The sequence below is a fragment of the Bombus huntii genome, chromosome 18, assembly GCF_024542735.1.
Source record: "Bombus huntii isolate Logan2020A chromosome 18, iyBomHunt1.1, whole genome shotgun sequence".
Lineage (NCBI taxonomy): Eukaryota > Metazoa > Arthropoda > Insecta > Hymenoptera > Apidae > Bombus > Bombus huntii.
In genome coordinates, this window is record NC_066255.1 from 4,538,665 (window position 1) to 4,566,256 (window position 27,592).

General features: G+C 37.0%; 2 long non-coding RNA genes across 3 annotated transcripts; both read left to right on the forward strand.

Annotated features, from left to right (window-relative positions):
- Positions 1 to 7,977: 7,977 nt before the first annotated feature.
- On the forward strand, positions 7,978 to 8,909 carry LOC126875543 (uncharacterized). The gene is made up of 2 exons (XR_007693544.1): positions 7,978 to 8,125; positions 8,276 to 8,909. It is a non-coding gene; the product is annotated as an uncharacterized LOC126875543 (long non-coding RNA).
- A 5,052-nt stretch (positions 8,910 to 13,961) lies between these two features.
- Positions 13,962 to 26,084, forward strand: LOC126875538 (uncharacterized). Of its 2 annotated transcripts, none has more exons than XR_007693535.1 (2): positions 13,962 to 14,240; positions 25,739 to 26,084. It is a non-coding gene; the product is annotated as an uncharacterized LOC126875538 (long non-coding RNA). The 2 variants fall into 2 exon arrangements; XR_007693536.1 differs by lacking the exon at positions 13,962 to 14,240 and adding an exon at positions 18,960 to 19,077.
- Positions 26,085 to 27,592: the final 1,508 nt, after the last annotated feature.

Genomic DNA, 27,592 nt, shown 5'->3' on the forward strand with positions numbered 1-27,592 from the left:
AAACGAAGACTATTTCCCTCACTCTTCTAACTAAAATCGTCACCAACAAATCCGATGGTCCCGTGCGCTAGACACACCCACCCTTAGCTTTCCTCCGACACAGCATCGTCACTCAACTTCACTTCTTCTACATCGTTGGAAAAGTCAACTACTAAGTCTACCGCTAATGCCCATCGTGCAGTCTAAGCATAACGCGAGAGTCGGTCTCGGTATTGTCGAGCCTACATTTCCTCTCCTAAATATCTTATAGTGCTACGTCCACTAATACATTGAATCCAATTACAAGAGCCCTGCTCTAACGTACATATCTATCTTATCTTCGTGCGATAAGTGATTATCTCTCTATCTATGCTCGTCAGTGTAATCTAAGTGTTGGAAATATATAATTTATAATTCTGTGAATCACAGTGTTATACAAACTCAATCACCCCTATTATCTCACCGGAAATCAAGTCGTGGTGTCGATTGTTATAATCGTAACGGGAATTTACGACTCCCGTTGACGTCTCTCCTAGCGACTACGTCTCCCCGCGATTGGTCGAATAAACATTGTGATTGGTTGATTTCCTGCTGCCATATTCGGTTTTGCCGAGAATCGTGAACACGTACGCTGGAAGCAATGCGGGGTAATTATTTAATTTATTTCATAATATTATTTAACATATATCGTGAAAAGTTCTGAATATTCGGATTCTTCTGTTATCGTTTCATCGTATGTTAGCATTATCAGCTCTCGATATCGAATTGACAAACAGAATTTTTCTCATACAAAGTAAGTCACATTAAGTATATGTATATGTATAGTCGAAGCAATGCAATTAAAAATTTTTCCATTTTAATTGGAATTATTTATCACAGACATTTTACCGAGCATTCATTTTATAAATCTTATACATATATATATGTCGGAGATGAAAGAACACCGGAGTCTGTAATTGAACAATTGTAGTTATTCAATCCGATTGTAATTGTTCGAGAGTTGTGATAATGAGCTTGGGCTCGAGGCGGCAGTCAGTCGCCGAACGTAGCCGCGGTCACGGGATGAACGCTTTGTCTAACAAAGGTATGGAGTAATTCTATAGCTCTTCTTAAAAGAAATATTCGTGGCGACACGCGACAGTAAACATTCCAACGGTTTCTGTCCCGTGGCTCGCAACACGCAGACCCTATTCTTCGAGTAAGATGATTGCCAGATGTCGATGCGTCTCCGCAGTACATGTTCGGCTAGCTCGAGGGCCCGTTATAAATCTTAAGATTTAGTCAACTAAAGTCCTTCAAACAGACAAACGGTCTTTGTCCCAACTACGGGAAGAAAGGGGAGACATATTTTTCAACGGGCGGCGTCTCCCACTAGTAACTTTCCCTCGAGGGCGGCTAGCATCTTTTTCTAACCACCGATATGGAGATTGACCAATTAGCAGCAACGTCAATTTCCCTTACTTTCTGAACGAAGGCTTTTCTCGACGAATCCGATGATCTCGTATCCTTAGACACACCCCATTATAGTTTTCCTCTGTGGCATCATCGGGACGGGAAAGGCATTCTCGTTCGCGATCTCATTGATGAAAGGAGTAACTCTTTACGATCAGTGAATATCACGCGTCCGACTTAGATTTTGTGAGTACGTTCATCTATCATCCCGTCGACCGCGGATTCGTTATTGAACCTAGGATCATTGTCATTAGTTTCTCGAGTGCCTAACTACCACGGTTACTTGTCCGGCTCTATAATAATCGTATTTGCACTAGTCAATGTCTTCTCTATTGCATAACGACAACGTGTAACCCAAACGAAGATTCGTTTCACGCCCCTAACCCTAATTCTAATGTCCGCTCCGACATATATATATATATATATATATATATATATATATATATATATATATATATATATATATATCGTACATAAAGCAAAATACATCTAAAAAATAATAATAATAAGGAACCTCTGGTGGAAATGCCTCCGCAAACATTGTCCGAACGACGATCACCGAAGCCTAGGGAAACAACAAAAAAGGAAAAAACATTAAAATCGCAAAAACAACCATAATATGCGAATATCCAAACTTACGAAAAATAACTCGAAGAAGGAGGTCCTTGTTGTGGGAGAGCAGCGGAATTGCGCGTGTTGCCCGAGCAAACATCGAGGTGATAATGATGCTGCAGCCGCCGGCCCTTGCACGCGCCGAAGAAACACGGGTAATTCCCACGGTACAAAACATAGAAGTTTCTCGCGGAAAAGACTAGATCAGCATGGAATGCTTCAAGCCTCCTAGACGCTAGCTCAGCAGAAGCACAGGACCGATAAAAACTAAGTCGAAATACGGAATTTACATTTTGTCACGTACGATTCCAAGAAACCCAAACTGCAACATCCCGATTCCCACGGAAGCGTACCCCCAGTGGACCACCACCCCGTGGGGGATGGCATTATAAATAAGCGAAGCAACATAGAGCAGCGCTCATTATTATTCTGGTGAACATTCTTATTACGCTCATTATATTTTGTGTTCATTGTTATTACGGATCATTCGTATTACGTTCATTATTCTTGCGTTCATTATTATAGTGATCATTGTTATTACCGATCATTATTCTTGTGCTCATTATATTTTATGTTCATTGTTACTACGTTCGTTATTGCGCTCATCATTGCGTTTAGAAATTTTGTATAGTATTTTGCGTTTCGGGGTCTTTAGTTTTTCGGTCAAGGAAAGAGAACCGCGACTAAGTAAAAGAAAGATTTTATCTTTGAAGTCCTCATTTCATCGCTTAGACAGAAACGCGCATTGTAATTGCGGTATTAATCCAGTTAGTAAATTGTTCAGTCTGTATCGAAATAGATAAATAAAGTAAAAGTTGATAGTAAACTATATTCGAGTTCAAGTAATAAACCCAACAAAAACTTCGACGACCACCGGAGCAGCTAAGGTAATGGCACCAGACAGCACCTACTCCTCAAGGTAAGAAAATTAATTTTGAAAATTTCCTTCTTCTCTGATAATCTCGTTGCCCTCGAGAATCGAATTAGAACTTCCTGTCATCGATCTCGTTTTATTTTCGTGAACGGTTTTGAAGATAGAATCATTGTTTAAACTTTAAACAAAGGAGTTGTCCGCTGTGTCGGCTTGTGCGAACGGTATTTTCAGCTACTGAAACACCCACTGATCTTCGCATTCCTCCTCCCATTGTTGGCAAAATATTGTCTGTCTTTGGGCAAGGCTTGCGAAATCACACAAGTCCCGCACAGAGAGGACCATTAAATACATCGTCGGGGTCAATCGAAAATTAAGAGCAATACCGGCATTGCTATTAACCGATATTCTTGCCATCATTGCATGCGATTGTAAGAGAGAAATAGCAGAACAATTTCCCTTCGAAAATTTAACCAAAGGATCGTTCGCTGTGTTGGCTTGTGCAAACGGTGTTTTCGATTATCAAAAACACCCGTCGATCTTCGCATTCCTCCTCCCACTGTTGGTAAAATACTACCCGTCTTTGGGCAAGGCTTGCGAAATCACACGAGTCCCACGCAGAGAGGATCGTTAGAATCATCCTCGATTATTAAACTCAAAAGGCAAGAAAATCATGGTAACAGAATCCATCGTAGTAAATGAATTGAGTTTCGGTTCTAACGGCAAACTACTACAGCGAAATTAAAAGAGAAGAAGAAGTCAAACGTAAAAATAAATTTATATAAAACAACGAAAAATCTCACATTCCTATCCAATCCAGCAACGCTAAAATATATATATCCGGCTAATAAAATATATATAAAGGTAATAATCTAAGCAATTCTACATTCAAATAAAAATCCGTTTAACGAGGACAAATATTTATTGTTCCCAGCTTTAATCCTCTCCCGTGCCAATATCCCTGCACATAGCAGGTTAGCCGAAAAGTGGAAATCGTATACCAGTTGCATTAAGCGTCAGTTAACGCTACCCATTAAACGAAAAAAAATAATAAAAAATAAAATATTTTGAAATAGTCCTTAGACTATTTCTGGTGGCAGCAACTACCGTATTAATTAGAAATCTAAATCAGTATTACATACACAATAATATCAATTCAGTTTATTTCCCTTCAGATTAAATTCAAACTCAAACGAAAAAAAAAAATTTTTCAGTAAAATTTAAACTTAAGATTTGATCGATTTAAACAAACAAGTTGATACGTAACATTAGAGATTTAAATTTTTGGTGGCAGCGGTGGGATCCGCTTCACGGAGGATTAAAGTTGGTTTAAACGGTTCGATTCCCTCCACAAAGAATTGAAGTTGTTACGATTATCGATAAAATATATACCTAAGAAATAATGTCGACTAAATTAGAATCGTTGGACAAAGACATGATCTTGATGTTGTCGGAAAAACTTAAAGCATGGGATGCGAATTTTCGCGACATGAGTACAACAATGAATAAATTACAAGACGATGTGCGTTCACTGAAAATAAAAAAAGAAATCAAGACACCCGTATCATCGCCGATAATTTCCCAAGCGACAATACCGATAGAAGTTAATCCCCAACCAATTAAGTTAAAAGATGCAATAGAGACAGTACCAGTGTTCGACGGACATCGACCCTCGGTATTTCGATTTTTAAGAGCATGCGAGCGCGCACGAAACATGGTTCCTAGGCATCAAGAATCTCAGTTAGTAAAATTATTAACGAATAAGCTTCGCGGACACGCATTTCTCGCCATAGAAGACACAGAAGTAATAAGTTTAAACGATTTCGGGAATAAATTAAAAGATATGTTCGGTCCGGGAAAAACGGTTAACGAATATAAAGGGGAATTAGCTACAATATTTCAACGACCAGGAGAAGATATTTTGGACTACATAGGACGCGTCAAAGATCTCAGACTGGCGATAATGAACGGGGAAAGGTACGAGTACGGCACCGTATTTCAAGATAGGATAGATCGAGACACGAGGGAAGCTTTCGTTAAGGGGCTTCCAAACGAGGTGTATTTACGAGTAAAGATAGCAGGATACCAATCCTTGGACGATGCGTACCGCCAAGCCGTGAAAGCAACACGAGAACTAAAACAAGTGAACAATAGAATTCGATACCAACATTCGACACCTTCGAATAATTATAACCGAAACAACCGCCAGAACTGGAGATTTGTACCGCCGTCGCGGAAACATCTAAACAACCCGGGAATAGAAGAAAATGTTAGAAAAGAAGCAAGAGCAATAATTTGGGAAGAAAAATGCATAAATAAATACCTCGATAGAGATCTAAATCAAAAGAGAGATGCTGATCATTTCAACCAATCAACTTTTCAATGCAAACACTATTCCGTTGCTGTGATAAGGGATAATGTCACGTAAAAATATTAAGAGGACGCACGGTGCCATAGACAGGATCATGAGTGAGAAATTTCCTGAGTTACCAAACAAGATAAATAATATTAGTGCCAAAGAACTTTCAGACGAAGCAGAAACTAGGAAATTGAACGACGAGACGACAGGCAATGCTTATCCACTGCATAATATCACAGAGATATTGGACCCGCTGGGAAGTGCGAATTGCCTCTCCACGTTCGACTTGGCAAAGATACAAAAGCAAGACTCCACGAATTTCGTGAATGTCTCAACCATAATAGGAAAAGAGATAGCGAGTGTATCTCACTCAAAAACTTCTATAAAACCATCAGAAGGAAACTTTATCGAACTCAAAGCCAAATCATTAAATTGCAAGGAAGATCACACTATAGAAAATAAAAATATAGCTATCCCTAAATCCAAAACAGAATCTATAAGCAAAAAGGTTTGTAATAAAAATTCAAAGAAAAATTCCAAATCTACCAAAAATATTCCTAAACGTTCCATACAAATAAATAATAATTTAATTATAATAAGCACTTCCAGTGAAACTATTCATCCTGAAAAGGTAGAGAAAAATAAAGGTGTTGTGAATAAAGTAAATAAAGAAGGAAAAAGGGTAACTAAGGAAAAGGATTCTAAACATTTTCAAGCTGAAGAAACGCAAATTCAACGAGCCCAAAGAAATCAAAAGGGAGAAAATAGGGAATCACCAGTTGAAGATATATATAAAAACTTGAACACGCTAGCCATTGGATTATAATTGGATTAAAAATACTTTATTGGTTACTACATCTAATATTTGACGTAGGTAACATAGTAGGTAGTGCTGATCTTATGATTCCCCCAGGAAAATATAGATGGTATCACGCTATACTATATACAAAATATTTTTGGGTTAATATGGCTGCGGCACTTTCAAAAATTTGTATTTTGAATGCTATTAGCAAGCAATTGGATAATTGGATCGATGTCAGTAAACTTGCGTCTTGGCGCAAAATAAAAACTAAAATGAAGGAAAGGAACGAAATTCTCCCCGCACGAATTAGTTTTGGACATCTAGCCAGAGAACCTACTGGTGAAGTAATAATCGAAGAGAACATGGAACCAACATACTCAGAATATCTCGAAGATCTGTTCGATAAAATTTACACCGTACAACGAATGGCAAGAGAAAATTTGATAAAATCCAAACTAAGATCAAAAGAATATTACGACCGACGAATCAACCCTCAAGATTTTAAAATAGGAGATTCGATATATTTACTAAAAGAACCTAGTAAAGGAAAATTCTCCGATCAATATACTGGACCACACAAAGTGCTAGAAATCTTGCAGAACCAAAACGTCAAGATCGAAGTAAAAGGGATTCCGCGAACGGTGCACTTAAACAAGTTAAAACTAGCGCATAATCGAAATAAACAATGAATAAAGTGATTTCAGTGGGCAACGTAGTGCGGTAGTATATGTTATAGTGCTGTTCGTCGAATAATACAGATATCGAACACCTAAAAGGAAAAAGGAAAATTATTATACGTGTTTCAATTATTGCTTAAATATAAAACGTGTTAACTTAATGAACAATTAACTAGTGAAAGTGAAAGTTACCTTGTGAACAAGTGATCAACATACAAGAAAGTGTACGTGCAAGTATAGGTTATGGATCGTTGTTCGTGGTACATAATGTACGACAGCTACCTAAAATAAGTGAATAAATTAGTTTCAATCGTCTCAGTGCAAAATACAAGGTTACTAAATGTTATAACTATATTGTGGATAAATCAAAAGGAGGTGTGACACTGTTCGTCGAATAATACAGATAGTGAACACCTAAAAAGAAAAAAAAGAAAATTATCATGTGTACTCCAATCATTGTTTGAATATAAAACGTGTTGATTCAATAAATAATTAAAAGAGTAAAAGTGAAAGTTACCTTGTGAACAAGTAATCATCATACGAGAAGGTTTACGTGCAAAATAGGTTATGGCTCCCTGTTTGCGGAACACCATGTACAACAGCCAGCTGAAAAATAAATGAACAAATTAACTTCAATTGCCTTAATGCAAAATACAACAGTACTAAATGTTATAACAATACTGTGGAAGCATGGCACTGTTCGTTGAATAACACAGATAGCGGAAACTTGAAAAGAAAAGGTTTATTACGAGTGCTCCAATTACTGTTTGAACGTAAAACGTGTTAGTTCAACGAATAACTAAAACAGTGAAAGTGCAACCTACCTCGTGAACAATTAATCACTATACAAGGAAGTGTACATGCATGAATTTCGCAGGTTAATAAGAAGAAATAAAATAGCTGATAAAGTATAGAAAGCGGTTAGAAAATAATCAAGATAGATTAATTGAGAGTTAGTAATAAATATAACCGGAGTAAAAGGATATTTTGTTATGCATTAATCTACGTAGTATTGTTATGTTATTTTGTAATGCCCAATAGCGGTCGCGCATACAATGCATTATACACATATTGAATTAAATAAATTAAACACCACCTTTATGACCACAGATATAAGACGATTGAAGGCAGCCGTAGTAAGTATCCAAGGCATATCAAAGAATCGGATGATGTTGTGGGAACGATCCAGGTAAGTGACGCAGCATCGAAAGAGCAGAATCTGAAGAATTACAGACAATGTTAATCTAACAAATAAATTTTAATCATTAATAAGGGAACTAATTCATATCATGCATAAAATAATAACAAATAGCAAGTACAAGCAATAATAAATTAATAGGGAAAATAAGAAAGGTTAATAAACACAGAAATGGGTTAGAAATTACAATGTCAATCTAACAAATAAAATTTAATCACTAATAAGGAAACTAATTCATATCATACACAAAATAATAACAAATAGCAAGTACATGCAATAATAAATTAATAGGGAAAATAAGAAAAGTCAATAAACACAGAAATAGGTTAGAAATTAATCAAGATAGACTAACTAAATATTAACAACAAGACATGACTGAACTCGGTGCAGAGGAATAAAGTTATGCTACACGAAAATAACTGGTAACACAATACACAAAACATTAACTAAATTAAACAAGACTTACATAAATGCAAGTCACGTATAATCAAAACAATGACTATTGAAATTCGGTGACAATACAATCCATGCTATCACATTAAAGTAGCACACGGTATTGACACAGACAATATCATGAAATACAAAACAATATTACAAAAACACTACTAAATAAAATTATAATGATTAACAATTAATTAGCTATTTCAACAACACGTTACTGTTGACATTAAACCAACGCCATACCAAAGAGACACGCGAGCGGCCATGTTGAAAAATTCGTCGCACATACAAATAATAGCCAATGCAATGTAATACAGCATCATAATAGCAATGTTAGGTACTAATAAAAAAAAAACAAACAAAAAAAAAGAGAGAGATAAGGAAAATATATATATAATAAATAACAACTAACATAATCATAACATATTATATATATTATATTATATACAGGGATACAGTCTTCGTACAAAGGAACAGGTCCAAACGAAACTTATAAAAAAAAAAATAAAAATAAATAATATATATATACATTAACTATTTTTGTATGTGTGTGCAGAACGGATAGCGAATTCATCAACCATTCTCTGAACGACGGATGGAAGTACATGTAGGTGTTGTCCAGACGTTTCACGAGGAATCCAGAGAGCATTTTGAATCTCTGCAGAAAATCCTCCCATGCATGATCGTTACAATAATCTGACTCATCTCGAAAGAAATTTTTTTAGTCCAAGGAATAGCAATCCGCACCGTAGAACTGTAAGGCACCTGTACGCCACCCACGAAACCAAATACTTTTGCTATCCACCTGTAAACAAACAACATTTATAACTATACATATAATTCTCACTTATATCTACCAATATATATGTCGGAGATGAAAGAACACCGGAGCCTTTGGAATTTTGGATAATCCCGCAACATTGTAACCTAGAGTCTACTATAGCTGTAATTGAACAATTGTAGTTATTCAACCCGATTGTAATTGTTCGAGAGTCGTGATAATGAGCTTGGGTTCGAGGCGACAGTCAGTCGCTGAACGTAGCCGCGGTCACGGGATGAACGCTTTGTCTAACAAAGGTATGGAGTAATTCTATAGCTCTCCTTAAAAGAAATATTCGTGGCGACACGCGACAGTAAACATTCCAACGGTTTCTGTCCCGTGGCTCGCCACACGCAGACCCTATTCTTCGAGTAAGATGATTGCCAGATGTCGATGCGTCTCCGCAGTACATGTTCGGCTAGCTCGAGGGCCCGTTATAAATCTTAAGATTTAGTCAACTAAAGTCCTTCAAACAGACAAACAGTCTTTGTCCCAACTACGGGAAAATAGGGGAGACTTATTTTTCAACGAGCGGCGTCTCCCACTAGCAACTTTCCCTCGAGGGCGGCTAGCATCTTTTTCTAACCACCGATATGGAGATTGACCAATTAGCAGCAACGTCAATTTCCCTTACTTTCCGAATCCAATGATCTCGTGTCCTTAGACACACCCCGTCATAGTTTTCCTCTGGGGTATCACCGGGACGGAAAGTCATTCTCTCTTGCGGTCTCATCGACAAAAAAAAGAGATTAACGCCAGCGACTATTAACACAGAATCCGACTTAGATCTTTGCGAGTGCGTACGGCTGCCGTCCCGTTGTCCGCGGGTTCGTTATTGAACCTACGATCATTGTCATTAGTTTCTCGAGCACCTAACTACCGCGGTTACTTGTCCGGTTCTATAATAATCGTATTTGCACTAGTCAATGTCTTCTCCATTGCATAACGACAACGTGTAACCCAAACGAAGATTCGTTTCACGCCCCTAACCCTAATTCTAATGTAAACCCGACATCAGAAGTGGGATCAGTGCCGGTTATAACAGTGCAAGAGCTTACGACCATCGTGCGCGAGTTAATTCCGTCGCTGGTGCAAAACATCGAGTGTGGAACCTAACAATTTTTCGACTCCGCTGCATGGTGCGCAGCTACCAATCTGATTATGGGGGAAAATCCTTTACAAAGCAGTGACCTGAATATAATTTCAATACCGAGTGTCGAATCGACTTCTACGTAGTGGAGGCGCCAACTGGTAGATCAAGCCATCCGGGTGAGTCGTTTCCATTTTACCCCGATTTCGGAGCCGAATGTTCGCTAATCAAAGAATCCGTAGTCTTGAGAATTTCTGGCAAAAGAACGATTGATATAGTAGTAATGCGAGGAATAAGAAATATTGGTACTAAACGTATCGCCCAAATCTTGTCCGTTGCAGGTGTCGGCGATTAGAAATAAACGTTTCATGTTCTCGCTGATAGTTATTTAACAATACGATATCGCGAATGCTCGTTAAATTTTAAGCCAAGATTTTGACGTAATATTACACAAAATAGCCTCGCTATGTGTAAAACAAAAATAATTAATGCCTGTAATAAAACCGCTGAAAACGAGATCAATGTTAATGAAGTTGACAATGAGGTACGTGGTAGTGATAAAAGTCGATTAATCTTTCTTTTCGAAAATTCAGAGATTCATCCGTTACGGGTTCCCTAAGTACTCGTACAAAAAAATACAGGCCAGTTAGAAGTACAATTAATTGATCCTAACATCGCCGTACAAGGAGTCCTAATAGACTTCGCGAGCGCAGAGTAGTACGTGATAGAACAAGCGACTTAATTACAGCCAAAAATCATAAAGCCTAGTAATTCATAGTTCGCGAGCCCTATGTTATTCGTGAAGACGAACGATGGTTCAGATAGGTGATTGGTAGATTTTCGAGGACTAAATAAAAATACGGTCGCGGATCGGTATCCTTTACCCCTTATTGCGGATCGAGTCTCGAGATTGCAAAAGCGAGACATATTATTATTCTGGACATGGCCGGTGGGTTTCTCCAAATCCATATTCATCCTAATTCTAGGAAGTATACAGCATTGATTACCCTCGATGAACAATTTGGATAATAAGTTGTTGTTTTCTTCGAATTCTTTTGTGCCTTTGTTCGATCCATTCGATGTCCTTTATTTGCATAACATAAGTGCGTGCGCGTTTAATGTTTCTTCCGGAAGTCATTTTCGGGACGGCGATACTATGCTGACCCCGTCGAAAATGGGGATTCTTATAGTTTCGGACAACCCTAATAATTGTGCAGCTCATACTTGTCTAAATATTCTAATATTTATGTTCTTCCTTGCTACAATTTTGTAAACCATCAAAGCGTTTAGTACGGAAATCCTCAGGAGTAGTCGCGTGCCAAGTCTTCTGTAGCATTTGACCCTTTTTAATTGCGGTCACATAAGAAATCATTTGGTCTGAGTGATCTGTACTACACTTTCCTTCGTTCCATTCAGCAGCGGCTGCTGATTTCGAGGTTGCGAACAAACGAAACGAGAGATCATTCTTGAGATTCCTTTGAAAACACGTATAACAGCCAACGTGCCATTCTTACGTTGTCGTCTATTTGGATGATCCCCTAATTATTGCCGACTCGATAGATCAAGCTCTAAAAGTATTGCACACCGTACTAGATACCCTTGTAAGAGCCGGATTCTCCTTTAACTTTTCAAAATGTTCTTTTCTAAAGGCATCGGTACTCTATTTGGAATATGTAATTTACGACGGAGAAGTTCGTCCCAATCCGGGTAAAATGCACGCCTTGAGTTCTTTACCTGCGTCAACGACCGTCACACAGCTCAGGCAGTTCATAGGTTTAGCCCTTTATTTCCGAAAATTCGTCCCTAAATTTTAACGGGTAATGAAACCCTTGTATGCGCTTACTTCCGATAATAAAAACATGACTTGGACAGATAGGCATGGAAAAATAAGGCAAAAGGTAATTTCCGCCCTGACCGACGCGCCGGTGTTAATGGTATTTGTCCCGAACTACCCGATAGAACTTCGTATCGACGCTAGTTCGGATGGATATGAGATTATTTTAATGCACAAGATTGAAGGTAAAAATAGAGTAATAGAATATTACAGTATAAGAAGTAGCCCTGCGGAATCTAGGTATCATTCTTACGAACTAGAAACGTTAGCAGTTGTGAACGCCGTCAAGCATTTCCGTCATTATCTCCACGGACGAGAATTTCTTGTCCTCTCCGATTGTAATCCTTTGAAGGCATCCAGTAGTAAGGTAAATTTAAATGACAGGGTTTACAGGTGGTGGGCTTACTTACAAACTTTTACTTTTGACATTCTGTACCGGGAGGGTAAACGAATGGCCCACGAAAATTTTGTCTCGCGAAATCCCGTAGACTTGGAGTATGAATTACGGCCCGGTACCCTTCATCGTAAAATACAGAGAAAAGGCAGAACTCTCTGCTTGTCCATTGTCCCCAGAGGTTTTAGATGATCTGTTATTAACCATGTGCAACAGTCCATTATGCACTTAGGTTGGGATAAAACGCTTGAGAAACTGTGCTACTATTACTGGTTCGAAGGAATGGCGGAGTATGTTCGCAAATTCGTTGAGAACTGTCATGCTTGTCGAGTTTCGAAGGCTAGTTCAGGTAAAGTACAAGCTGAACTACATCCCATACCTAAGACCAGCATACCCTGGCATACGGTACACATGGATATAACGGGCAAATTGAGCGGTAAAAGTGACTCGAAGGAGTATATCATTGTTTTGGTCGACGCTTTTACAATATATAATGAAAAAATAAAATGATGCTCCGTTTATATGAATTAATCGAATTAATCATCCTGAGTTTATATCTTTTATAATATTTGAAATTCTATTAAATGCAATATTGATATTTGGACAGTAATTTATTGATAAAAATAATCCTGAGATAATTTGAATTATTAAAAATATTCCAAGTATTGATCCAAAATTTCATAAGTAATTAATATTAATTGTTGTAGGTAAATTAAAAAATGATATAGGTGTTACGACCGTTCGCGGAGAGACGCGGTCGCTAGGAGAACGCGTCAGCGAGAGGCGTAAATTCTCGCTACGATCATGTTAATCGACGCCGCGAAATAGTCCTTCCCCTGTTTCGTTTAGGATAACAGAGGTGGTTTACTGCATGTAACACTGTATTAACAGGTTAACATAGAACAATATATTTTACAATAATATGATGAAGATGTTACAGAATTTTGGCTCGACTTTGATCTCTAGATAAATTCGTTTGCTGGTCAGATTTATCGAAGTGTCACGCTTGACTCGTCAGAAGGAACTGCACGCCCTTCGATTATTTTCGTCTTTTCTGGAAGGCGACCCCTTAATGAACCATGCGCTTGCCACTACAATGTTTGTTTGCCGGGCAGCCGCGACGTTGTAGGACCGCGAGCGATGGTTAGAAAATACAGCCTGTGGTAAGCCTCGTGGCGTAACAATAGGTAAATTTAATATATGAATTTTATAAATTGATGAAATTACTTTTTTCATTTTTTTGCTCGTTTTTATTTTTAATATAAAAAATTTTTGTTATAATTAATAGTATAATAATTAGGAAAATAATAAATATTAAAAGAATACAATAGTTGGGTTTTAAATATAACTTTTTAATATTATAAATTTTATTATATTTGTAATAATTAAAATTTAATATTTTAATATTTATATCATAATGGTGTATTAAGAATAAAAAAGTTAATAATAAAGTTAGATTTGTTAAAAATAAATTTAAATAATCAGTTTTTTTTTATAATTTATTAATTAAACTAATAAAATAAGAGAATAAAATTAAAATTCCTCTAATAAACTTAATTAATAAAATATATGTCGGGTTTACATTAGAATTAGGGTTAGGGGCGTGAAAGAATCTTCGTTTGGGTTACACGTTGTCGTTATGCAATAGAGAAGACATTGACTAGTGCAAATACGATTATTATAGAACCGGACAAGTAACCGCGGTAGTTAGGTACTCCAGAAACTAATGACAATGATCCTAGGTTCAATAACGAATCCGCGGTCGACGGGATGATAGATGAACGTACTCACAAAATCTAAGTCGGACGCGTAATATTCACTGGTCGTAAAGGGTTACTCCTTTCATCAATGAGGTCGCGAGCGAGAATGACTTTCCCGTCCCGATGATGCCACAGAGGAAAACTATATTGGGGTGTGTCTAAGGACACGAGATCATCGGATTCGTCGAGAAAAGCCTTCGTTCAGGAAGTAAGGGAAATTGGCGTTGCTGCTAATTGGTCAATCTCCATACCGGTGGTTAGAAAAAGATGCTAGCCGCCCTCGAGGGAAAGTTGCTAGTGGGAGACGCCGCTCGTTGAAAAATAGGTCTCCCCTATTTTCCCGTAGTTGGGACAAAGACTGTTTGTCTGTTTGAAGGACTTTAGATGACTAAATCTTAAGATTTATAACGGGCCCTCAAGCTAGCCGAACATGTACTGCGGAGACGCATCGACATCTGGCAATCATCTTACTCGAAGAATAGGGTCTGCGTGTTGCGAGCCACGGGACAGAAACCGTTGGAATGTTTACTGTCGCGTGTCGCCACGAATATTTCTTTTAAGAAGAGCTATAGAATTACTCCATACCTTTGTTAGACAAAGCGTTCATCCCGTGACCGCGGCTACGTTCGGCGACTGACTGTCGCCTCGAGCCCAAGCTCATTATCACAACTCTCGAACAATTACAATCGGATTGAATAACTACAATTGTTCAATTACAGCTATAGTAGACTCTAGGTTACAATGTTGCGGGATTGTCCAAAATTCCAAAGGCTCCGGTGTTCTTTCATCTCCGACATATACAACTTCCATCGTTTGCGAATTAGTCCAAGCTGATGCAGGCACCGCTACGAGGGTGTAATTAATTTCTAATTTCAATATCGTGTTATATCTCAGTTGCTTTCTGTGTTCCTTATTGTTACGTTCGATGTATATAGAACGTATAATCCCGAATCAGGTACTTGCCGTCAATTTGTAAACAGTGATTGTTAACAAATTTTAAAATATTATGTAGAAGAAAATGTTAAAAATTGTAGAAGAAAGGCGTCGATGTAACAATATAGATAATTGCATTGTAATGACAATTCTGCCCGAGCAGTCGAGGTAAACAGGCGCGAGTAAATGTGCTCCAGTGTTAGTGCCATAAATAGTGAATTTAGGAGGTTAAAACGTTAACGAACACTGTCACATGGTAAAAGTTTCAAAATGCAACAACCAATACCGCCGCCAAACAATAAAGGGTGACATATGTTTCATAAATGAAGCTACAAATACGTTAAGCAGAAAACAACCAATTAACAAAGAACAGGAAAGCCTATAAAAGAAATGGAAACGTTGCAAAAGCAGGAAGAAAACAGTTACAATAACGAACTATCCTATCAAGATGAAAACTGGAAGGTAGCAACAGCTCACAAAAGGCGTAAAATAATCCTAAATACAAGCGCTATAAAAATTCCCGATACAGAAATGCACCAGTGGCTACAGGACATCCCACTCCGAAATTCTTTCAGCTCACTGATAAAAGACGGAGATACGAGTTCAGAGGAAGAAATGACAACACATATCGTTAAACCACCACCGATCTACATTCATGCTCAAATAACAGATACCCTTATTGAACTATTAAACAAAACTGTCGGAAGAGAAAACTACAGTATAAAGGAATTAAAACTGGAACAAGTCAAAGTGCAAACAAATACTCCAAAAATCTTTCGAAAAGTGGCGCAAGTATTAAACATACCATACATCATACATACCAGCTCAAAACAGAAAAGAACCACAAAGTAGTAATTAGAGACCTATACCCAAGAACACCAAAAATATATGCAAGGAACTAACAAAAATCGGGCACCAAGTAAGAACAATAAATAATATAACTAGATACGATACAAAACAGTCATTGTCACTGTTTCTAATAGAACTCACGTGGCGTGGAGTCTGCTTTGTGTAGAGAGTCGCCGGACGTAACAAGCAGATATATTTACGAAGGCGTTACCGAAACCAAGATTTCAATATTTACGACAAAAATTAGGTCTGAAAAATAACAATGATGTTAAAAATTAATCGTTTGTAAAGATTTCGAGTGTTAGGGAGGGCGTTGAAGTAATACTCACTTCTAGGAAAACTACATCTTCTCTAGCGTTTAGTTCTCTTAGTCCCCGATGCTATTGAGTATTGTTTAGCTCTAAATCAATTTGAAGGGCCTCTCAGTCTCATAGCCTTTTTTAGGAATATGCCATGCACAGATGGTGCAGCAGAGTATATATAGACGGGCCAGTTTTCGTAATTATATAAATACCCATAGACTCATGGCTTCGAAGCTCTGTTGTAATGTAACGCTGCCACAGTGTGGTTCTGGATTAGTATACACTGTACTTATACTTATGCTTATATTTATACTTATACTTACAGTTACACTTATACTTAAATATATTTCTGTTACACATTCATCACGCGTTCCTCGAAGAGATAACTTCAACAAAGGTGGTTGGAAAATTCTTCAGCTTGCTCTTCGTTGCTTCTGGCTCATGTGTTGTCCGTTAATCTGATTGCTGGGATTAGTTTAATTGGCTCCTTTATTTTGTTCGTGGCTTTCCATAGGAAATAGTTGGAATTCTCGTACGCAGAAAGTGAATCTATGAATTTTGAGAATTCGTTATTATTATGATCTTTTATTTTACTTTCTATTTCCTTTGCAAGTTTGTTTAGATGTTTTTTTGCTTGCACGTGCTCTATGTTTTTGTCATTTTGCTTTCGCTTACCTTTTTCCCTCTGATTTTGTCAAGAAAGTCTTGCGGAATTATTTTTGTTTGCCTGTTATTTGGTTCATAAGTAGTAGTTGCCAATGCTACTTCTATAATCTCTGTCAATGTACTGCCTGTTCGCAGTGGTGCATATACTGCTACATCTGGAAGTAATTGCCGTTAGTTAGTATTGTAACGGTGGTTGCTTGAGCGTATTACTGATGGATTTGGCTATGTTGGTGTTAAGGGTGGCGATTGGTTAGTTACTTGTGCATAACTTCGGCTACCAAAGGTGTTGGTGTTTCCATGATTAGAGTTCTATACATATTGTATTGTTTGCTGTTGGATCTGATTCCGTAATATCTACTCGCTGTATGTTCTGCTTCGAAGCGTGTAGCAGGAGGGTGTGAGGAAAAAGCAACACCATGTTAATGATCATAGAGATCAACTTTTATCTTAGATATATGATTATTATGATTATATTATTCTTATTTTATATCTAACTAATGTCTAATAAATGTTATATAAAATAAATATTTTTTCATTATTAAAATCCTTTGTAAACTCTATAATTATATTATAATTTAGCTTCCTCAATAAAGAATTTAATAACATTGAAAATTTTTAATCATGGGTAATATTTTAAATATGACACTATTTACGTATGTTATAGGTAATGTTAATAGTTACACAATTTTTTAATAAATTAAAAAAAAACTAAAAACAAACTTACTTTCCAATATATGCGTCAAATATAAAAGCATTAAAGATATGTGTACATATCTAATTTGAAAATTGTGGTCTTGTTAAACTTGTTTGTTGGTAATAATAATGCATGTTTAATAATGGTTCATAATTAATATTCATTTAAACAATGCTTTCTGTAATAAATGGAGTATTGTATCTACAATACTCCATTTATCTGTATCTGTACATCTGTATCTGCTTGAAATAAATGGTGAGAAATTATAATAAATACATAATATAGTATTAGATATTGAATAAGTTTACTGCTTTAGTTTATATTCTTTACTTTTAGTGCTTTCACCGAAGAATGGCGCCAAACACAAAATCCTAGCTACTCGATCGCAGTGTTCAATGGTGACCGATTGGTAAAGTACATCTTGCGACATTAAGAACCTTATCTCCTTTACAGCAGTTAACAGACCTGTGTGTACAACTATGGCCTAGGGAAATTAACAGCGTAAAGTCATTAGTGTCTAATTTTATTAATGAAAACTTAAATACATTTTTTATGCTTATTATATATTTTTTTTAAATACTGTATGACTGGAATAATGTAATGCAAATACTTTGTTAAACATAATATATTAAAAATTGGATTTATATTCAATTACATTCTATTTTCCACCAAGAGTTACGCAATTAATTCGCAATTACTCTCTTCGTTTGGGATCGTTTAGAAGATAATACATTTTCTTACCACTCTTTGACTTGTTTCTGCATCCCTTGGCTGAGTAATCAGGCATTTGAACTAACGTTCCAAACTTAAATGTTAATTCTGTATGTTCTCTATGATGACTGCAAAAATTTGTAATAAACACGAAGTATAAATCACTTTAAAGTAAAAACGGATAACACCATACAGATTTAATTACTAAGATGTGTGTAGCTCAAAATTTGATGTTAATTTAAAATTGTAATATAATTTATTGTTAAACTTTGCAAAAAAGTTGTATTTTCTTTTGAGGTTATCTTTAGCAATCTTATGAAAAGGTTATTCAACTATTATTTATATCTATTAATAAGAGCGACTTTTAATAATATCTCACTTTTTCTTATTATTCTTTATTTCCGTCGTTATATACACTCCAATACACGGTAAATATTATTACACTTTGTTTACAGACAACTTTGTAAACGTATACTTTATACATTTATATTTGTCGGGTTTACATTAGAATTAGGGTTAGGGGCGTGAAACGAATCTTCGTTTGGGTTACACGTTGTCGTTATGCAATGGAGAAGACATTGACTAGTGCAAATACGATTATTATAGAACCGGACAAGTAACCGCGGTAGTTAGGTGCTCGAGAAACTAATGACAATGATCCTAGGTTCAATAACGAACCCGCGGACAACGGGACGGCAGCCGTACGCACTCGCAAAGATCTAAGTCGGATTCTGTGTTAATAGTCGCTGGCGTTAATCTCTTTTTTTTGTCGATGAGACCGCAAGAGAGAATGACTTTCCGTCCCGGTGATACCCCAGAGGAAAACTATGACGGGGTGTGTCTAAGGACACGAGATCATTGGATTCGTCGGGGACATCCTACGTTCGGAAAGTAAGGGAAATTGACGTTGCTGCTAATTGGCCAATCTCCATATCGGTAGTTAGAAAAGGATGCTAGCTGCCCTTGAGGGAGGGTTGCTAGTGGGAGACGTCGTTCGTGGAAAAATAGGTCTCTCCTGTCTTCCCGTAACTGGGACAAAGACTGTGCATCTGTTGAAGGATTTTAGGTAACTAGATATTAGTGTTTATGACGGTCCTCGGACTAGCCGATCACGTACTGTGTAGACGCGTCGACATCTGGTAAACATCCTGCCCGGAGAATAGGATCTGCGTGTGGCAAGCTACGGGACAGAAACCGTTGGAATGTTTACTGCCACGTGCTGCTACAAATCTTTCTTTTAAGGAGAGCTATAGGATTACTCAATGCCTTTGTTAGATGGAGAGTTCGTCCCGTTGACCGCGGCCACGTTCGGCGACTAATTGTCGCCTTGAGCCCAAGCTCATTGTCACAAGTCTCAAACAAATACAATTGGTTAGAATGACGGCAAATCGTTTAGTTACAACTGTAGATTTTAATTACAATGTTTTTATGGATTTTCCCGAGGTTTCAGAGGGAAGGCACCGGTGTCCTCTTATCTCCGACATATTTATACCAATCTATACATAACTGCTGCAGGAAGCGCTTTTATAAATGGCGGAACCAATCAGCGTTGAACGAATAGATTTGCCACACTGTCCCTGTCAGGGGATAACTGATTCCGTCAGGTCTGTAACTGATTCCGAATTTGAAAAATCACCGTACGTGTAATCGATCCAATGATCGAATTAAACTGTCAAAATTTCCAATTAGTTGTGGAATAACAATAATTTTTTGGCCGTTATCTTTTCTGGTTGAAGAAAACAGTTACAAAACGAAGTGTATTCATTGAAACTTTTATTGCATGCAATTTTGCATAAATAGAAAAGTTTTATTTTTTTACGAGTAGAGTTTTAATTAAACAAAAATATTTATTTTGCTTTGATAAAATTAAAATTGAGTGTTATTAATGTCTTAAGACGAATATTAATGAAAGTAATCTGGGAAATACAATATATTACTGTAATATCGTGGAAATAAGGATAGCATTTTTTTCCGATTACTTACAATTTATTAATATTAAATTGAATATACAAATATAAATTGGACAGAAAACGATGTTTATTTAACGGAAACTAAATGCAATACTCGTATCTATATCAAATAACTTTACAGTTATTTGACCACCCTCGTTACAACGAATCTAACACACACACACTCACTCTCTCTCTAACAACTCTATCAATTCTCACGACTCTACTCTTCGACGACTCAATTAGCTCTGATTCTCGCAACACGCACACTTTTCGACTCGCACACTCTGATCTTTCGGTCGTCCTGCCTTGGATAGCGAAACCGTCCTTCTTCTAACGTTGTCTATTGTTTTCCTCATACCTATGTAAGAACTACCAACTACGTGCCTTTAGTCACGCAGGCACTCTTAAATGTAAACGAACCACAGAAAGACGACGTACTCGGTTTTATCTATTTTCAACTGATTTCTGATTCGAACTACCTTACGATATTACATTACTCCTAAAACTAAGCTCTGAAATCTGAGCATATATATATATATATATATATATATATATATATATATATATATATATATATATATATATATATATATATATCAGAGATGAAAGGACACCGGAGCCTCTCCTTTAGAATTTTGGGAAAGTCCCTTAACACTTTAATCTAGATTCTACCATAGCCGTAATTAAGCGATTGCCGCCATTCAATCCGATTGTATTTGTTTCAGATTTATGATAGTGAGCTTGGGCTCGAGGCGACAACCAGTCGCCGAACGTAGCTGCGGTCAAGGGATGAACGTTTTTACCTAACAGAGGTATGGAGTGATTCTATAGCTCTCCTTAAAAGAAATAGTTGTAGCGGCACGCGACAGTAAACATTCCAACGATTTCTGTGCCGTGGCTCGCCACACACAAGTCCTATTCTTCGGGTAAGATAATTAACAGACGTCGACGCATCTCCACAGTACATGTTCAGCTAGCCTGAGGACCCGTTATAAATCTTAAGATTTAATTAACTAAAGTCCTTCAAACCGACAAACAGTCATTGTACCAACTACAAGAAGATAGGGGAAATCTATTTTTCTCACGAACGACGCTTCCCGCTAGCAATTTTCCCTCAAGGGCGGCTAGCATCCTCCTCTAACCACCAACATGGAAATTGACCAATTAACAGCAACGTCAGTTTCCCTCACTTTCCGAACGAAGGTATCTCTCCACGAATCCGATGATCTCGTGTCCTTAGACACACCCCAACGCGACGGAGACTTATTCCCTCGTGAGGTCATATTAGCTAGTTACATAGCGTCCTTACGCTCGGTGGATATTCTATGTTTTAACAAAGAGTTAGTTCAGTAATACTTGAATCGTAAACAAGGAAGTTGGGTACAACGTGGACCTTGGAAGAAGGCGCATTCTGTTATCCCGTTAATCGCGGATTTGTTATTGAACCTAGGATCATTGTCATTAGCTTCTCGAGTATCTGATTACCACAGTTACTTGCCATATTCTGTAATAATCATATTTACACTAGTACATATCTCCTCTATTGCATAACAATAATGTCTAATCCAAATAAAGATTTGTTTCACGCCCCTAACCCTAATCATAATGTAAACCCGACATATATATGTAATTAATTAGCTTTTGTTTTGTTCAATTTTCCTCTTATTGCTAGTATAGTAAAACAGTTATATCAATAAAAGTCACAACCTGCTTTCTCTCTCATACTTACCCTTCTTTCAATTCTTTAAATAATGTTCTCTTGCATATTTTATCTTAAAGTTCTTGTTAAAAAGTATATGATCCGTCAGAGTTTTTGCTAATGATGTTCGCTTCGATATATGTTGTCAAGGAGATTTTCCTGAGCAATTTCTAGAAGATTTTAGCGATCGCCTGTTATTCCCTAAGAAATTATCAATAAAAAATATTTATAAAAAACAATGTATAGTATTCATTTACATATAGTAGAGAAACGCTGTTCTCGTTGCTCGCTCTACTCGCTCGTAAAAAGGGTAGTCCAACGGTAAAAAGGGTAATACCAGTTTCATATGCGAGCGAACAAGAAATTTTTAGAAATGTTTCTTTGACCGAAAGTTAGAGAAGCCGCTTCGCTCGCATATGGAACATTGGGTTGGAATAGATTTTTATGAACTCGCAGAGTTCGCAGACCGAGTGGAACGACCAACATATGTGATGTTCCTTTCAAATAAAAACTAGGAAATAAACACGTACGTCCGTGTTTGCAATTCACAGTCACATATATTTACATATAGGCAGAATATAATGTACAAGGTATTAAAAAAATTATTTGTAATTGCTTTGGGGGGGGGGGTGATGCTACATCTTTAAATCTGCGGAGATCTGTTGAAAAAATGATTCGCAAAACTGATTTTGAACATGATATTGTAGAATAAATTTGAATTAGAGATCGGTTGAAAATAGAAAAAACCGTATACGTCGTCCTTCTGTGGTTCGTTTACATTTAAGAGCGCCTATGTGACTAAAGTCACCTAGTTCTTACAGAGATATGAGAAAAACAATAAAGAACGCTAGAGCAGAAGGACGGTTTCGGGTTCAAGGAGCGATGACCGAGAGGTCAGAGTATGCGAGTCGAAAAGCGAGTGTGTTGCGAGAGGCAGAGCGAATTGAGTCGTTGAAGAGTAGAGTCGTTAGAGCTAATTGAGTCGTCGAAGAGTAGAGTCGTTAGAGTTTTCGAGTCGTTGAAGAGTAGAGTCGTGAGAATTGATAGAGTTGTTAGAGAGAGAGAGAGAGTGTGTGTGTGTTAGATTCGTTGTGACGAGAGTGATCAAATAACTGTAAAGTTATTTGATATAGATACGAGTATTGCATTTAGTTTCCGTTAAATATCGTCCTCTGTCCAATTTATATTTGTATATTCAATTTAATATTAATAAATTGTAAGTAATCGGGAAAAAATTTCTATCCTTATTTTCCGATATTACAATATTCAAAATCAAATTTTTTTACCGCGTCATATAGTACTTATCACGAAGAACAAATGTCTAAAAAGAATCATGGTTTGCAAATGACCCGTTCATTTGAAAAAAATCTTTAAGGTTCCATTATCCCTTAAACTAATTTTGTTATTATATTGCGATAATATATTACGAATAAAAGACAATACAAGCAGAAAAATAAAGAAATAATATAATAATGATACGATATTATTATTGTATTAATACAAAATTAATAATATTATGAACATAATAATAAGTAATAAAGTTTAGAAAGCGTGCTGGGAATTGTTCTTTGTTCAAGACCTGATGGAAGATCACAGCGTGAAGTAGAAGTTTCAGATCATCGATTGGGGTTAGGTTGATTTCCACTCGACGCTCGTTGTGTACATTGACGTAAGAAAGAGCAAGTGTCGTTTGTGCAGTGTACGTATAAATCTATTGATGTATTTGCGAACAATAGCTTATCGAGTAGGAATTTCACAAGAAGCAGTAAGAAGAATAATACGTAAAGAAGGTCTATGTTTTTATATGGTTCATATAATGCAAGAACTTTGTATGGTAGATTATACGGTACGGTAAATAAAAAAAAACCGATATTTCTTAGGCAATCTGTCCACGATACTACATATCTGACTTTAAAATATGAACAAAATCAGTTTAAAAATTCAGGACACTTTAAATACCTGTTCCTAGGAGAACAGATTTTTGCAACAGCAAAAAATTTGGCCTTGTTAATCATGTTCAGTGTTGAGGTTATTCGATGTGTAAACAGAGAAAACACGTGGATAAATTGTAAGACAGAAAATATATTTAAATAGAAGTGTAATTATAAGTAAGAATACAATTTGAGCTGGTCCAGATCCGCACGCTAGCTGTGTTACCCAATAACTGAAAACCCCGAAGCCAACGTCGCCTGTCTACTGTTTATGGCCTGACTTCGTCGCAGTCTTTTGTCTACGCGCTGTCAATGGCTTCAGTGCTTGAGAAAACTAAAAAGACCAGATGTAGAATTTTCTTAGAAGTGGTAACCATTTCAACATTCAGGAAATTTGGCGTTCCACTTTTTTGACAAATAAATTTTTTAACACGCTGTACATAGTAGTAGCAATATGCTTCTGTTAATAAATTTTTAAGGACTAACGAGTGATGGCTAAAATCTTCTGGAAGTTAATCAGAAGTGTGTCCTTGTCAACATATATCAAGGCCCAAGGTATTGGTGCTGGCTTCCCTTTTGTTAGTATTTATTTGACTATGTAATTGTATATATGTACTATTTGATCCGCTTCAATGTGATTTCGGCCTATTTTTAAGAAGGAAAGGGGAAATATAACCCTCCCTCCTTTTTATCGATTTACTTTCGCGTTTCGTCTCAAAATTATGTTAAATTTTGCTTGTTACAGTACCACGCCAAAAGAATTTACTTATAATTCTCAATGAGAGTTGATTGAAAATAGTTCGGTCGAGTAATAATAACTCCATTTGATTTTAGGATTGAGTTCGACTCTATTTTATTTTGAATTTCTTGAATTTCCTTATAAGATTTCGAGTATGTTGCTGGTCCGTGATTGAATGTTGCTTTTTTCACTATGAAGTGATATGTGTCATCAACGGCATCAAAAGACACAATGAGGAACCGAACGCACAAGACAAGATAGATAATTTATTTTCTAACTGTGAGCACAGGAACTACTACATACTTAATCCTTAAAGAACAGGGCACAGTAGATAATTATTATTATTAAATAATTTCCATTGAAGTACTTTTTACTATCAACTCAACATATGTATAAATATATGTATATAAATGAAATGAATGCAAATGAATTTTAGAGAATTTTAAAGAATGCTTTGCACTGTTTCGGTAAAGTTATAATTCAGTCCTAAGCGGTACAAAGTAAAGTGTATAATTTATTTATTTTAATTTACAATGAAGAACGCAAGAATGATCATTAGATCGCTTATGCAAATAATAAATTTTCATTATTTTTAAAAATGCAATAATTATTTTAAGTTTAACTGGGAATTGTCAAGATTTATAGCTACTTCGTTTATGATAAATAAATATTGATTGGGTGAAACTATAGAACCGTAACGTCTTTTCCGATTTCAATGACTTTTGAATATGTTGTCAAGTGCATGATTGCGAACAACTACCTTCTTTAACTATCTAAGAAATCTATCTATATCATTACAATGAATTCTGTTTATAAATTACATATCATATATGTAGGGTTTACATTAGAATTAGGGTTAGGGGCTTGAAACGAATCTGCGTTTGGGTTACACGTTGTCGTTATGCAATAGAGAAGACATTGACTAGTGCAAATACGATTATTATAGAACCGGACAAGTAACCGTGGTAGTTAGGTACTCGAGAAACTAATGACAATGATCCTAGGTTCAATAACGAATCCGCGGTCGACGGGATGATAGATGAACGTACTCACAAAATCTAAGTCGGACGCGTAATATTCACTGGTCGTAAAGAGTTACTCCTTTCATCAGTGAGATCGCGAGCGAGAGAATGCCTTTCCCGTCCCGATGATGCTACAGAGGAAAACTATAAGGGGGTGTGTCTAAGGACACGAGATCATCGGATTCGTCGAGAAAAGCCTTCGTTCAGAAAGTAAAGGAAATTGGCGTTGCTGCTAATTGGTCAATCTCCATATCGGTGGTTAGAAAAAGATGCTAGCCGCCCTCGAGGGAAAGTTGCTAGTGGGAGACGCCGCTCGTTGAAAAATATGTCTCCCCTATCTTCCCGTAGTTGGGACAAAGACTGTTTGTCTGTTTGAAGGACTTTAGTTAACTAAACCTTAAGATTTATAACGGGCCCTCGGGTTAGCTGAACATGTACTGCGGAGACGCATCGACATCTGGCAATCATCTTACTCGAAGAATAGGGTCTGCGTGTGGCGAGCCACGGGACAGAAACCGTTGGAATGTTTACTGTCGCGTGTCGCCACGAATATTTCTTTTAAGGAGAGCTATAGAATTACTCCATACCTTTGTTAGGCAAAGCGTTCATCCCTTGACCGCGGCTACGTTGGGCGACAGACTGTCACCTCGAGCCAAAGCTCACCGTCACTAATCTCGAACAATTACAATCGGATTGAATAACTACAATAGTTTAGTTACAGTTATAGTAGACTTTAGATTGCAATGTTGCGGGGCTATCCAAAGGTTCCGGTGTCCTTTCATCTCCGACATATAGATATACATGTATATGTGACGAAATATACTAAAGCAATATTGACCCTTTGTCGCTGAAAGTATCAAACTACAAAACTTCCATTCAAATTTTCAGAATAAGGAAATCAGGATCATGATAAATAATTGGAACATAATTAAAAATAATATATCTTCTCTATAAGATAATGAATACATTGGTTCATTTAATTTTTATGGATATTCAAACGCTTCTGTGAAATAAAACGTCAAGATTATAGAGTATAAAATTCATAGCTATGAAATAACTAAAACTCTGATGTATTATTAAAAATATACGTTTGGTTGTATGTAGTGATACATACAAAGATTACATGTACAAACCCATAATTAACACAATGCTACCGCAACCATTCTGCAATCTACCTTGCCCAAAACACTCTTCCAGTCACCTCCAAACTCAGTTCGCTGTGGAGTGCCGAAGCGTGCAGACGTGTCTCTAGTGCCCAGCGTAATCCGAAAACAACACGTGTCGCCCAACCGTCGAAAGAGAACACAGCCAAGTGTCCCTTACCCTCTAGGGAGAAGAAAATCCCACGCACCTAACCCCAACCCGAATACTAGCCTCATAGCCTCACGACTAGTTGTTCATTCCGAATTAACTAGCTCGATGATGGCCCAGCAATCGCGACCAGGCTCTCCGGAGCAGACTCGCAGCTACCCCGCGCTACCTCCCCCGTGGCAGAAGTGTAGCAGAACTCTCTGCACTAACGACGCTAATACTACAAAGAAAAGGAAAATAGAAACAACAACGCAAATAAACACTCACAACAGGTTCGCCGTATTGGAATCCTCAAACGACGCCATGGAAATCGTAGAACCGCCACCAAACCAACACTCACAGAGAATCCCCCCTCCCCCACCAATATTTGTGGACGACGTCATCGACATACAGACAATGATCAAGTCCCTAGAGAGAGATATCTGCAAGGAGGAATATAACCTTAAGATAAGTAACAATAAAGTAAAAATACTGCCGACGAACCCAGAAGCTTA